This window comes from Pteropus alecto, unplaced genomic scaffold (assembly GCF_000325575.1).
Source record: "Pteropus alecto unplaced genomic scaffold, ASM32557v1 scaffold210, whole genome shotgun sequence".
Lineage (NCBI taxonomy): Eukaryota > Metazoa > Chordata > Mammalia > Chiroptera > Pteropodidae > Pteropus > Pteropus alecto.
In genome coordinates, this window is record NW_006431288.1 from 981,541 (window position 1) to 997,013 (window position 15,473).

Genomic DNA, 15,473 nt, shown 5'->3' on the forward strand with positions numbered 1-15,473 from the left:
TTCTCTCTTCTTCCTTCTGATTTATTTCTAGATTTCTGTCTTTGATATCACTGATCCTTTCCTCCCTTTGGTTGACTCTATTTCCCAAGCTTGCTATTTCATTTTTCAATTCTTGCAGTGTGTTCTTCATCTCCAGAAGTTCTATTTGGTTCTTTTTGAGGGTTGCAATCTCCTTGCTCTGCTCATTTAGTTGTTTTTTTTGAATTCTTGAAATTATTAATTTGTGTTGCTTTGGATCTCATTGAGTTTTTTTCAAAAGTACCATCATGAATTCTTTGTCATTTAGGTCACATATTTCTATGTCTGTAAACTTATTTTCTGAAGATATATTTTTTTTTCTGAGATGCCTTGTCACCTTGGTTGTTCATGGTGTTTAATGGACTACTTGTCCACCTGGGCATTAATGGAAGTATACTTTACTGTTTTTCCAGAAAGAAGATTTATTATATAAAGGTCTCTCTTTAGTCTGTTACAAAGAAAGCGCTCTTCTTTTGGTTTCCAGTAAGCACTTTTCTTTTGGTGTCTAAGCCTCTTGGATCCCTGCTTTATATAAAGTCTTAATAACGCTTTTTAAATTTTCTTGTAGATATTTAATCACACTTGCTACCTTCAATTTCAGTCCCTGTCAGTGTCAACGACAGTCTCGGCACTGTTTGCTCAGATTCTCCTGGGACTCCTTAGTGATCAGTCTTGGGGGGTTGGGGGGAGGGGCCCTTTGGGTTGGTGGTTGGGTGCTGTGGCTCATTTCGGTTTTGCAATCGCACTGGGCCAAAATCAACTGTTGTTCCTCTGCATTCCATCCTGCTTCACTGCTTTCTGCCCTGATGATTGGGCCCTGCAGCTTTCCCAGGCAGGGCTGTTGGGGTAACTTGTCAAAAGAACTCACTGCCTCTTCTCCCCTGCCCTTTCCCCTGCAGGGAGCTTCAGCAGATGTGAAAGGCATCTTCTTTATTACTCCTGGTCCACTGCCCTATATCTGGGGTTCTGACCTGTGGTAGCTCTTATGAGCAAATCCTGCACTCAGACATGCTCGTGTGCAGTTTGGGTGTTTTTTTGTTGAGTTTTAGATGTTCAGCTTATTGTTGTTTCAAGGGGAGAGATCTGGGGACGTCTCTCACTCTGCCATGTGAAACAATTTAAATTTTCTTGTAGAACAGGGCTTCTGGTAATTAATTCTCTCAGCTTTTTAATGTGTGAAATACTTTTTATTTCACATTCATTTTTGAAAGATACTTTCACTGGGTAAAGAAATGTAGGGTCACAGTTTTTCTCTTTCGGTACTTTAAAGCGCTTTTGGCTTGCATTGTTTTTAGTAAATAATCTGCTGTCATCTTCATGACATTTGTTCTTTATGTAATGTGTGTTTTTTCAGTGACTGCTAGATTTTCTATTTATTATTAGTTTTAAGCGATTTCGGCACATTTCTTGTGCTTGGGATTTTTTAAGATTCTTGGATATGCGGGTTTATAGTTTTCATAAGATTTGGAAGTTTTTAGCCATTATTTCTTTAAATATTTTGTTCTGTCCTTCCCATCTTTTATTCTCTTTGGTAACTCCAAATATACATATTGGACCAGTCGAAAATTTCCCAAATCCTATGATGTTCCTTTTTGCAGTCTTTTCTTTCTCTATTTTTATTTGGGATAGTTTTATTGCAATATATTTAAGTTTACTAATATTTTATGAAATGGCTAACTTGCCATTGCTTCCTTCCTGTGATTTTTTCATCTCAAACATTGTCATTTTTATCTCTAGAAGTTGAGCCTTTAAAAATAATCTTTCATGATTCAACATGTTAAAAAATTTTTAATCTAGTTTCATAATCATATAGAACAGAGTTAAAACAACTGTTTTAATTCTCTTGTCTACTAATTCAATCATTTTTTCCCATTTCTGGGTCAGTTTTGATGAATTTTTTCATTATCCTGTGTTATATATTTTTGCTTCTTTCCATGCCTAGTAATTTGTTACTAGATTACATTGTGACTTTTTTTGGGTGCTTGATACTTTTGTACTCTTGTCAATATTCTTGAGTTTTGTTCCAGAATGTATTTAAATTAATTAGAAGCAATTTGAACTCCTCAGCTCTCACTTTTAATCTCTGTTAAGCAGACCTAACAAAGTGTTTAATTTGAGGATAATTTTTTTTTTTTACACAATCATGTAGGCAAAACCCTTCTGAGTACTCTACCAGATGCACTGTTAATTATTAAGTTTTCCCCTACTGCCGGTGATAATAGGCATTGTTCCCAGACCTATGGAACATCATGTTCTCTTCTTTATAAGCCTTTTGTTTACTTTTTTTCTGATCTTACATAGCTTCCTCACATGCATACTGAGTTGAATACTTTAAAGGAATTTTTTGAAGACATCTGGAGTTCTCTTTCTGTGCAACTTTCTCCTTACTGGTACTCTGCCTTACTGAATTCTAACTGCCTTTAAGTTTCTGGGCTCCCAACTCTATTTCCTTAATTCAAGGAGGGTGCTGGGCTATGCTGGTCCCTTTCTAAAACTCTCTAGGCAGTAGACTAGAAAAATAATAGGGCTAACTTTGTTTATTTCTCATCATTCAGCTATCACTGTGCCTCGATACCTAATGCATCATGTCTTCAGAGCCATTATTTCATAGATATGTCTTGATTTTCAGTTGTTTTAGGTGGAAGGTTATATCCAGTTCCTGTTACTTCTTGAACCAGTGTTTATGATTTGACTGTTCTAGGACAACAAAAGAAGTGTGGGGAAGAAGACTATTCTACGTGAACTGTGCCATGTCTCAGGATCACATAGTATGCTGTTCCCTCTGTGGAAAACATTATTCTACATATTGTTCACCTGATTAACTTTTCTTAGTCCTCTGAGTCTCAGTCTACATATGACTTTGTTCATAAGCCTGTCTTATGAGTGTCTGTCCTTTTTAACTTCTCTTAAATTATGGTATTTTGTACTTCTTTTGCACTGAATAAGTGAATAACAGCCATATTTTTTTCTTTGACTTTCTTCACTGAAAGATTATAAGCCCTATGAAGACAGAGACATAACTGTCTTGTTCCTTGCTGGATCAAAATAAGTGTTTAATAAATGTTTGACCAATAAATATGAGAAGATAAAAACAGTTGGATATGGCAGGGACAATGGTACCTGGTGGGTGATAGGTACTTAGAACAAACATTAATTTTTGCTGGTGTGAGCCACATGATAGCTGACTGAAGTTACTGACTATACTTATCTATAAGCATATCTGAGCTATGTCCTAAAAAATTTCAGAAGTGCTTCTGGGTTGGGGACAGATGAAACTCTGCAGAGGAATGAGGTTCTTCATGGGTAGATTGATGGGGCAGGAAGAGTCAGTACAATCTAGGTTATTATCATTGGGATTTCATCTGTCTTTATAGGCTGATGTGCTTCGGGATATACTATATATTATATGATAATATATATATATTATATTATACTATATAATTATAATATATATCAGATATCATAATATATAATGTTATTTAGGACAAATATGTATTTTTATTTGTTTTTATTTTACTTTTCGGGATGTAGCTCTATGAAGTCAGATACTTGGTTTGTCATGTTCTCTGCCCTATCTCAGATTCTAGAGCAATCTTTTTCACTTAGTAGGAACTCAATAAATATAAACTAAACACATAAATAAGATATCTTTGTACTACTCTATTTTAATTTTGGTTAAGTAGTATGCTAAACTACTATTTTTGTCTTTTTAAATTTTTTAAAAACACAATTAAGTAGAAATCAAACTACATTCTCTCTTTATTTTATCACGCCTATAGGAAGTCTGGCTGCTGAGATTAAAATGCTTAACTTGGGCTCCAATGTTCACCTGGTGGCAGCTTAGCTTAATCGCAGTCAAATTACCTCAGCTTGACAACTCAAACATGTGGAAGCCCTAGGGTGCCTATGTCTATATTGCGCCTGGCTCAGGAGACAAGAACAGTACCACATAAAGCAGTGGGGAGACATCATTAAGGTTATGATTAAGCTGCCTTGCAGAGCAAAAAATATTCTCCCAAGAGAAGGCCAACGTCCTGCCAAGAACATCACTGCTTTGTTACTTATTACAAATTTCTGGTGATTTTTCTTCCTAAATAAAAAATAGTAATAGAAAATATTACTGCCTCAACATGAAGTTTGGCAGGATAAAGAGTAGAATTGCAGTGTTGAGTGTTATAGAACCAGTGAATGAACAAGGATTTATGTACACCTAAGAGGTAGAGTTATGGGCGACAGCCAGGGCAGGGTGGGTGCTCAGTAGGGAGAGTTGAGAATTGACCATGGGTGGATCAGAGATATGGCCAAGAAGAAAACCTGAAGATCAGTAGTCTGGGAAAACATGTGTGGCACTGGTGATGAGGGCAGAGCAGATAATTCCAGGGTGATCTGACTTAGATCAATGGGATGGCATTTTCCCCCAGAGCTGCTTTTAATGAAAAGCTAAGCTCATGCCAGCTTTTGCTGCCTGGATGTGAGTACCCATTGCCCCTCACTCCATAGCTATCTTGGCTCATGATAGCAGAGTGAGTTCCAGATGGGAAAGGCTTGACTCTATTTGGGTAATGGATTTGATCTGTCTCTTAGGGCAAAGCAGAAAATTAGATACCAGTGCCATTTTCTATTTACAGTTGCTGTCAGGGTTCAGTGCATGAAACAGAAACCATTCTGGGTGTCTTAAGCAGAAAGGGACTTAATATGAAAAATTAGGTGCTTCAAAATACTTGGAAGTGCTGCAGGAATAAAGTCAAGAGTTGAAATTATTGAGCTCAAGGACATAATCTAGAGCCGCAATCCAGGGATCAGAAAGCCAGTCTGTGCCACAAATGCCTCTTGACACCCATGAAGCTAGGGTTTGGACACTGAAATGCTGTATCTGGCTGCCTTTACTGTGTCTTGCTTCTCATGTGTTCAAGATTTTACCCGCCAGTATAAACAATAATAAAGAAAGATGGCCTCTGCTCACTTTCATCTTTAGGTATCATTCAAGGGGATCTAATTGGTAGAATCTAAATTGAATGCAGAATCTGAGAGACTGTGGAATCTGGATTTTTTGTTTTGTTTTGTTTTTAGTATGCATTTCTCTCTAGTAATTCCAGGGCCAGGGTGAAGCAAGAGAAGTACCTAGGGCATAAAATTTACAGAGGTACTCACTCTCAGAGTCAGGCTGGTATGAGTATCCACTTCAAGGGATTATTGTGATAATTAAATAAGATACATAGTGAATGCTCACTAATTATTAAATCAATAATTTTTAGTTGTAGGGAGCAAAGGAAAATGACATAATTTTCTCTACTATGAATTCTCTTCAAAGAATCCCCTTCTTCAGTGAATCTCTAGCCTTATGTTATATAGGGTTTTGAGGGTGATGTTCATAGGGCCAAGAAGGAAACCTGATCAGTAGTTTGGAAAAGCACGTGTGGCACTGGTTTTTAGCAAGTCCTGCTGTTTGTATGTAGAACCTTTCTAGATCTGTCCTAAAATATGAGCCTATAACAACAAGGAAAGACTTTTTAACATCCTGTTACACCTTCCTATTCTTCCACACATAAGAGCAGTCTGTTAAGATTCTAACTAAGAATGTCTTCATTTTTTACTAAATGATTGTTTGAAAAATAGATATCCATGGGAATGATAATACTAAGCTATGACCACTGATATCTTACATAAATACAGAAATGGAAGAATAGTGGGAAGAGCATTCGGACACTGACCCTTGAAGAAGACAAAAAAGAGAAGAGAGAAAAGATTTAAAATTAGAAATTGGGTCAATAGCTACTAGGGCCTAGTTATAGTTATAGGACTCTAGAAAAATCACTTTATCTTTTTTGATTTCATTTCTGTATCCATTAGATGATGATTAAAATATTCATGAGGTTTTCAAGCTATTGTAAGAATGAAAAAGACTGAAAAGATTTTGATTCCCCCCCAAACAAAAAAAAACAAACAAAAAACTAAAGGAAATGTCTACTTCACACTACTCACAAAAATCAGTTCCAGGTAAATTTTAGATCTAAATGCAAAAGGTAAAATAATAGTCTTTGAGAAGATAACACAAGAGAATATCTTTACTCTTGGGAAAGGTAAAAATTTTTATAAAAGGGCATAAAAACAATTTACTTTAGAGGAAAAATTGATAAGTTGGACTACAATAAAATTGGGAACTTCTGGTCATCAAAAGACATCATCAAGAGAATGAAAAGGTAGAAGATATATGAAATGTGCAATGATGAACAAAGAGCTCATATCTGAAATCTATATTTTTGTCTAAATAAAACTCCTACAAATCAATAAGAAAGAGCCAGATATCCAATAGAAAAAATGGACAACAGTCCTGACCAGGTACATAACAAATGGTGATAAAACAAATGAAAAAAGCTTCAGCTTCATTAATCATCAGAGAAATACAAATTAAAATCATAATGAGATATCAATATTTGACTATCAGACTTGCTCATGTTAAAATGACTGATTATAATAAAGGTTGAACATAGAGTAATGGAAATTCTCATATACTGTTGAAGGGTTTGTTAATTTATACAATCACTTTTATCCTCCAGAAATTAATTCATTAAATTTTATTTCCAGCTTTATTGAGATATATTTGACATATAACATTGTGTAAGTTTAAGGTGTATATGTGATGATTTAATATGTATTATAAAATGATTACTTCAATAAAGTTAGTGAGCAAACTCCATCACCTCATGTAATTACCATTTTTGCATATGTGTGGTGAGACACTTAGGATTTACTCTCTTTCAAGTATATAATACAGTTTTGTTAAATATTGTCACCATGCAGTACATTAGACCCAAGAACTTAATTATTTTATAACTTGAAGTTTGTACCCTTTGACAAAAATCTCCCCTTTTCCTCTACCCTTCATCCTCCAACAACCACGATTCTATTTTCTGTTTCTATTAGATCAGCTTTTTCATATTACACATATAAGTGAGATCACACAACATTTGTAGTTTTGTGTCTGATTTATTTACTTAGCATGATGCCTCAAGGTCCATTCATTTTTTTCATGAAAGGCAGAATTTACTTCTTTTTTATGGCTGAATCATATTCTGTTGTATATATATGTATATACATATAGACATTATATATAGTGTATATATAATATATATAATTATTGTGTATATATAATATATACATAAACATTATATATAATATTTTCTTTATCCATTCATCTGTAGATGGAAACAGGTTGTTTCTATATCTTGGCTATTGTAAATGAACATGGAGTTGCAGATATCTCTTTGAGGTAATGATTTCATTTCCTTCAGTCTATACCCAGAGTGGGATTGCTGAATCACGTAGTAGTTCTACTTTAAATTTTTTGAGGAACCTCCATACTGTTTTTCATAGTGGCTGCACCAATTTACATTACATCAACAGTCCATGAGAGTTCCCTTTTCTTCATATTTTCACCAGTATTTATTATATCTTGTTTTCTGATAATAGCTATTCTAACATGTGTGAGATAATATCTTATTGTGGTTTCGTGTTTCTCTGGTAACTAGTGATGTTGAGCATCTTTTCATGTACTTGTTGGTCATTCATATGTCTTCTTTGGAAAAATGTCTATTCTGGTCCTCTGCCCACTTTAAAATCAGGTTATTTGTGTCTTTGCTCTTGAGTTGCATGAGTTTCTTACATATTTTGGATATTAACCCCTTATCAGATATATGGGTTAAAATATTTTCTTGCATTTTGTAGGTTCTCTTTATTTTGTTGATTGTTTCTTTCGTTGTGCAGAAGCTTTTTTATTTGGCATAGTTTCACTTGTTTATTTTTGATTGTAGTGTCATAGCCCCCTCACACCTTGAATTGTTGTGAACACCAATGTCAAGAAACTTAGTCCCTATTTTATTCATAGAAGTATGGTTTCAGGTCTTACATTTAAATCTTTAATCCATTCTGAGTTAACTCTTGTGAGTGGTGTGAGATGGGCTCCAATTTTATTTTTTTGTATATCCAGGTTTTCCAGTACCATTTATTGAAGAGATTATTCTTTTCACATGGAGTATTCTTGGCTTTCTTGTCAAATATTAGTTGACTATATATGTTTGGATTTATTTTGGGGCTTTTGATTCTGTTCCATTGGTCTGTGTACCTGTTTTTATGACAATTCCATGCTCTTTTGATAATTATAGCTTTGTAATGAAGTTTGAAATAAGAAAGTGCCTCTAGCTTTGCTTTTTTCTTGATTGCTTTAGCTACTCAAGATCTTTTGTGGTTTCATGTGGATTCTAGTATTGTTTTTTTTTCTATTTCTGTAAAAAATGCTATTGAAATTTTGGTAGGGATTGCATTGAATCTATAGATGGCCTTGGGTAGTTATATAATCACTTTGAAAAACTGTTGTCATTATCTACTCAATTTAAATATATGTAAATCTTATAGCCAAAAAAATTTGGGGTACCAAAATACATGCAAATAATAATTATAATTGCCCTTGTAATAATAATAATAAGCCAGATAGACCCAAAATGTTCATGAGAGTAAAATAGATAAATTTAGTATATTCATGTAATAAAATTCTACATATCTATGAAAATAAATGAACTACTGTTACATATAAAATATGTAAATCTTATAAATATGATTATCAAAAGAATGTAATCACAAAAGAGCCTATTCTGTATTATTTCATTTATATAAATTTTAAAAATAGGCAGTGTGAATTCATGGTGTCAGAATAGTAAATCAGAATAGTATTTATTTGGGGGGAGGAGGAAGGAACAAGAGATTAGGAGTGGGCATAAGGAGGCTTCTGGGATGCTGTTAATGTTCTGTGTTTGATCTTGGGATGGTTACATGAATGTGTTCCCTTTATGACATTTCATCAAGCTTAAGATTTATGGTATTTTCTGCATGTTTGTTATATTTTGGTAAAAACATAAACAAAAATACAAAAAAAAATTGTAAGGCAAGACCTCTAAATACAAAAGTGGTATTTTGTTATTACAAATAATTTTCTATGATAAAATTTAATAATATTTATAAAATTCAATAACAATAAGGTCATTTTAATGACTAGAAATCAGCATTTATGCATGACATTTGCAATAGGTCACCAGTGACTATTTTCTCCTCTACTAACAAATCCCTGAATCACAAAGATAAGTAGTTCAAATTATATATATATATATAAAAACAACTTCCCTTGCAGTTTTAGAATGGTGGGAATACTTTCAACTGAAGTTTGCATAGATCTAGCTAGTATAATTCCACAAGTTAATGCATTTGCTTGTCTCTAATACATTAAAAACTAGCATGCATTTATATATATATGTCTGTGTATGTATGTCTATATATACATATACATGTATATGAATGTATGTGTGTGTGTGTGTATAAAATACTTGAATCAATTATGTAGAGTACCCCAAAACCTGGAGTGTTGCAATTTTGGAACTTCTGGACTGTTTATTTCATCTAGTTTTCACATTCTGCCTCACTGACTATAAGATGGTGGCTGGAGATATAATTCATCTCCCGGAAGTAGGCTGTCTCCCTGCTTCTGAGGGTTAGCCTGCCAAGAAGGCAACCAAATTTTAGTAACCTTTGGGCAAAACTTCCTATTTTCTTTTGTGTATAGAGAGCCATGGTAGACGTTTGCTTCTTTTGTAAAATGCCTATCAGTCCCTTCTGAAGTAGGGTGGTAATTGAGGTGGCTATGGAATAAGTGAATTTACTCTGTGGTGGGAGGTAGAAAGCATAGCCTCTTGCTATTTCATGTCCATCTTTGTGCTGGCTATCTGGAAAAACAGTAACGAGAATGTCTCTACAGGCCATGAGATTCAAAGGATTGAGTGAAATTGTTGCTTTTTGTCGGCAAAGTCTGGTTTTTCACTTTTTATTTTACTTGAACCAGATTTGACATGAATTTGACACAATACTCATGTCCTCTTTGCTAAAACATTCTTGGCCTCTGTAACACTACAACCTCTCTTTGTTTCTTTTACCCCTCTGGCTCTCAGTATTCTTTGTGGATTCCTCTGCTTTTCCCTTGAAATATGAAAATTGAAATATGAAATAACCTTGAAATATGAAAATTCTTTTACATTCTGTCATAATCTTTTTCTTGTCTTCCTCTATACACCTTTTCTCTAGATGATTTCATCAATTTACATGGTTTTAGATATCATATATATGTCAACTATGCTAAATTATATATCCAAGTCCACCATCTTGTTCTGAGCATCCAAGGAATTGACACTATCAAAAGAATATGAGGTCACAAAAATAAGCAAGCATCTGAGTTTTATAGGATTAAAAAAGGATATGCACAATACAATATTTATTCTAGAGGAATAGTTAATGGAATAAAACAAACAAAAATTTTAAGTAAGTATAGAAAGTATTTTCAAATAAGTAAAGAAAGATATTGAAAATATGAAGCAGAATAAGTAGTTATTAAGAAAAGTCAGTGATTGTCTCTCTGGAAGATTTGGGGAGGAGGCTGAAGAATCTCTTTTAAGAGATTCTTGGAGGAGACTTAGGTGAAACCCCAAGAAAATAGAGCGATCTCATACAATAAGATCACTGTAACAACAAAGACCACAGATAGTAGGAGAAGCAGACCAAGATTGGGAAGGCCCTGTCCACTCTAAGTGGATTGATAGTCACATAGTCAAAATCTCCTCTCCCTTCTGCTAGCTCCATTCCTGAATGAGATAGGTTAGAGTGAGTCTTCCTGGAATTTGCACTCTGTTGGGAAGGTGAGGATAGGAGAATCAGTGATAAGCATAAAAAGAAAAGAGAAAGAGGACAAGAGTGAGTGTCATACCTGGAAACTATGCATAGTGATTATAAAAATACTTGAATTTGATGGAATATTTTCCTGAATGAGACAGATTTTAATAAGTGGATGAGATTATAGAAATCATTAGACTAGACTAAATTTAAATAGGAATAGAATGGAATGAAAATGAGATGTGTGCTCTAGGCAGATTGAATGTTCAAGGTTAAGGAATTTTGAGAATAAAACATATTTCATGGTATATCTAACTGAATTGACGACTCTGAATGCGCTACACAGTTTTTTGTTGACCACCAGGTATGTATAAACTATTATCTATGTATTAAAGATAGAGCAGTGTACAATACTGATAAAAATCTCTTACCTTATGAAGCTTACTTTCCAGTGATAATCATATCAGGTATATATATTGCATACTGAGGACTGTCCAAGCCAGACTGTTGCTCAGTCTGTAGAGCAACATTGTTCTATAGAACTCTTTGCAATGATGGAAATGTTTTATATCTGTGATTTTCAGTAGCCACATATGGCTAGTATGACTGAGGAACTCAAATTTAAATTTTATTTAATTTTAACATTTAAATTTAGACAGCCACTTGTATCTAGTGGCTATCATATTGGACAGAGCAGCTCTAGAGTTTTAGTAAAACTGTACAATTAACATTTATTCGAAGCCCTCTTACTACTAAGGACTTGGAAACCAGTCCATATGACTGTTTCATGGAAACTTGAAAAACAACGCATGTCCTTTTTTAAAATTTTCAGAATAAAGAGTTTAATAAATATCAGTTATAGATATCCTATTATTTATGTTATTTAGGGCATCGATATTGTTATTGATTATATTCAACCACTTTATTTGTCATGGACTGAGAGGGGTGACCTAAAACTTCCTTCATTTATGTGCTTCTGTCAATGTCTTAGCTTCCAGAATTTAGCAACTTTGTTCTCAGTTGTACACTGCCTTTTCTGTAGTTGCTGCTTATTTGGAAATGAGGGTTTCAGGAAAATGTCTCAATTATTATTTTACACTTAATATGACACATAGTAAGGAAAGAGATATTCTCTTTTGCCTCACTGTTAACCACTACATGGTTTTGGAACTTCAAGGGTTCTCTAGGTTTGCTGGAGCATGAGGTCACATAAACAGCAGTGGTTTCTTGAAGACAAAAACAGCACATATCTAGACTTCATGAACATATTTGATTCGCTTATATGGGGGAAGGTCATGTACAATTGGAAATAAATATCTAATAGAGTTGTTCAGTAGCTTAATAGTATCAGGCCAGCATCTCTGTGAATCTCTTGACCTTTGCTTTATGTTTGTCATTTCACTGTTAGCAGATGGCTGCTGGAGATTCAGACATTATGTCCACATTTAAAGGAGGAAGGTACAGGAAAGGGAGAAATATCTTAAGAATATCCATTCTTTTTCCCAAGAAAATGTAATCTTTCCCAGTAACATCCTACATATGTGTCATTAGCCATAAATGTGCCTATCACATGGATATTGTGAGCTTTCAGGGAGGATGCAGAAGGAAGCATTTAACCTGATACAGTGACACCCCAAATAAAATCAGAGTTCAATCAGCAAAGAAGAAGGGGGAAATGGATATTGAACCAGTGACTAGCAGTATCTAACACAGTAGGAATCCAACTCATTTTTCTTTATATAGTGAACTAGTTTCCCAGAAGAGAAAAAGCAATTACTAATTTTACACAACAATCTTTAAATCACAACTCTCTCAGTTTGTGGGGTTGGAACGAAACAAATGCTAGCTATAGACCCATGCCATTTGCAGAATCACTTTTTATTGCAATGAATAATGCTAATGGTTTGAGTTCATTTCAGTAGCTGGATGCTTCCTATCCTAATAGAGGTATTGTCTCAGGAGGATCCTCAGCTATGCATGCAGATAGATTCCTGACAAACCCTAACATAAATTTTATGTACATGCTTCAACATGTGGAAATTATTCAGGTGAAGAGTAGAGCAGAGGGAATGGTGCCACACAAATTTGGGAAAGAGCTGAAATAGTAAAGAAATAAAATTCAGTATAAATATAATAAGCCATGGATAGATTGGCTAGAGAGATAGGAAGGGGTCGCGTCATACCTAGGATTGTAGGTCCATGGTAAGGATCAAAGATTTTATTCTAAGTATAATAAGAAGCTGTTGAGGTATTTAGTTCATACAGAGGGCATGCTTGGTTTACAAACTTCATTAGTGCAGTCATCCATGGGACAAACAATTTAAATGTGTTCAAATATTTTTGTAAAGTTGAATAAGTAATTTGTCAATTTCAATGTATTCAATGAATTACTTTGATAGGCATCTCCAGTACTTCACACATCTAAGAAGAAAAATGCAGCTGTGTATATCAGAGGATGCTTTCAGTAGATTTCTCTCTCTCTTCCAACTCCACAGACATGCAGAGTTCTTTGGTAAGTAAATGTCCCTTTCATGAGTTCTAGTTTTTTTTGTACTCTTACGCTATTATATACAAGCTTCATTATCTGTGTGCTACCCCAATAACTGGACCTATGATGTCTGTTAAATAAATTATTGGACATTCTGACTCCTGGAATTGATTAATTTAGATTAACTTAAAATTTTTTTTGCCTCCTTATATTAGTAATAAGGCGGAGGGGACAGGAGTGGATGGGAAGACAAGTCAGGAGTTAACGTCAGTAGTTCATGTGAGAGATCATGGATGCTCAGGTTAGACCTGTGCTAATGGACATAAAGAGCTATAAATGACTTGAGATACATTTTAGAGGTAGACTAGAATTATTGATGAATTCAGTTCAGGATTGCAAAGAGGGGGAATAATTAAGTATAACTTCCATACTTAAAAAGAGTACTGGCAAAGGACTGGTTACATATTAGTAATACCTGTTGTGTGAATGAGAAAAAGGGTGTACAATAGCCACAACATGTACAGTGCCTTATAGTTTTAAAATATTTAAACCTCACACCTTATGATATTGGTAGCACAGAGTTTATTATTTTATTGTTTTACAGATGTGGAAACTCTTTCATAGGAGACCAGTCAGAAATAAAAATGTGATGTGGAAAAGGGAGTTAACATAGCCAAAGAGGACAAATTACTCTTAAAAAGGGGGAGGTTAGAAGGTGAGAAAGGTTGGATTGGCACAGTGGAAGAAAGCTAACATTGTTGGGCTGCGAGAGAAGTATGGATGAAGCACAATGAACTTACAGCAGGGTGGCTGTGGGTGATAAATTGGACCTCCTTTTCACGTGCTTTAAGAGATATAAGAAGAATAATTATTTTTAGGGGGGTAATAACTTGAATGTTGGGGTATGCCTGTTTCTATGTGATTTTAGGCAGAGATTAAATTAATTAAGATTCCAACTTTAATGTTCTTCAGCTAATATAACTATCTTGAGCATGGACATGAAATGTAATTTGAGCTAAAGCTGATTCTGGAAAACAGAGCATGATTTGGAGGCAGTGAAAAATGGATTTGACCAGTTTTATGTTGGACTTTGTAAAAGACAGAGTTAGACAGGTTCATCATATACAAGTTATGAAAGGCATGGAAAAAACTGTGAATTGAAATCTTTATTAGCCAGATTTGTTATAAGCTATCTCTCTCACTAAAAGAAATTTTAGAAAATATAGAACATTATTAAGATGATAAAAATTATCCATAGTTCATTACTAAAATCTTTAAATATTTTAGGATATTTCTTTTAGTCTTGTATATGGGTGCATGTATATATGTGTGTAAAAACTTCATAATATAATTAATATTTGAAATGACACTATGTATAACATTTTATAATCTATTTAAAGTACTGTGTGAACATTTTTATATTAAACAATCTTCACAAAATTTTTTATGGCAGCACTGTAGTTCATCAGCATGTGCCATGAGTTACTTAAGCATTTCATTTTAGATTCTATTTTAGTTATTCTCTCATTCTCCTAATATATCGTATTATTTGCTATTTTTGCCATTATACATTCAACGTCATTAAATTCATATACTAAATCTGTAACTAATAAATTTTCCAAAATTAGAATTACTGATCAAAGGTAATGAATACTTGCACTCACTTCAGCAGCACATATAATAAAATTGGAAAGATATGGAGATTAGCATGGCCCCCGCACAAGGATGACATGCAAATTTGTGAAGTGTTCTATATTTTGGTTGTTAACTAGACTTGTGGTGTTTGTTTTACAGTAAATACAAATATGAAGTCATTTTGTTGTATACTTGAAATTGATGTAATGTATACCTCAATTAAAAAAAGTAATGGACACTTTTAGAACTTTTGGTAGACATTACAAAATAGTTTTCTAGGTTTAGCAAATGATTGGATTTCCTATTACATCACCTTCTCCCCAAAACTTGGGATTAACTTTTAAAACATGAACAATCTCATAGTTTTAATTTGCATTTCTTTGGTTACTAGTGAGTTTTGTCAATTTTCATGTGTTTATTGGCTCTTTTTCTCTCACACATTAAATGTATGTGTTCTTTCTATTCTGTCTTCATCATTTAAGACAGCTTGGACCCAACACAGAGAGAATTAAATAAATATTTTTACAATTGACTGAAAATCCATATGGGCTTCCACCAGGAACTAATAATGCATACAGTTTGTGGGTCCTTTTCTATTAATCTTCCTCAATTTAATTTTTCCTAT

General features: G+C 34.0%; 1 non-coding gene across 1 annotated transcript; it reads left to right on the forward strand.

Annotated features, from left to right (window-relative positions):
- The first annotated feature begins 14,869 nt into the window (after positions 1-14,869).
- LOC112470955 lies at positions 14,870-14,973 on the forward strand. Its single transcript, XR_003043094.1, has one exon. It is a non-coding gene; the product is annotated as a U6 spliceosomal RNA (small nuclear RNA).
- Positions 14,974-15,473: the final 500 nt, after the last annotated feature.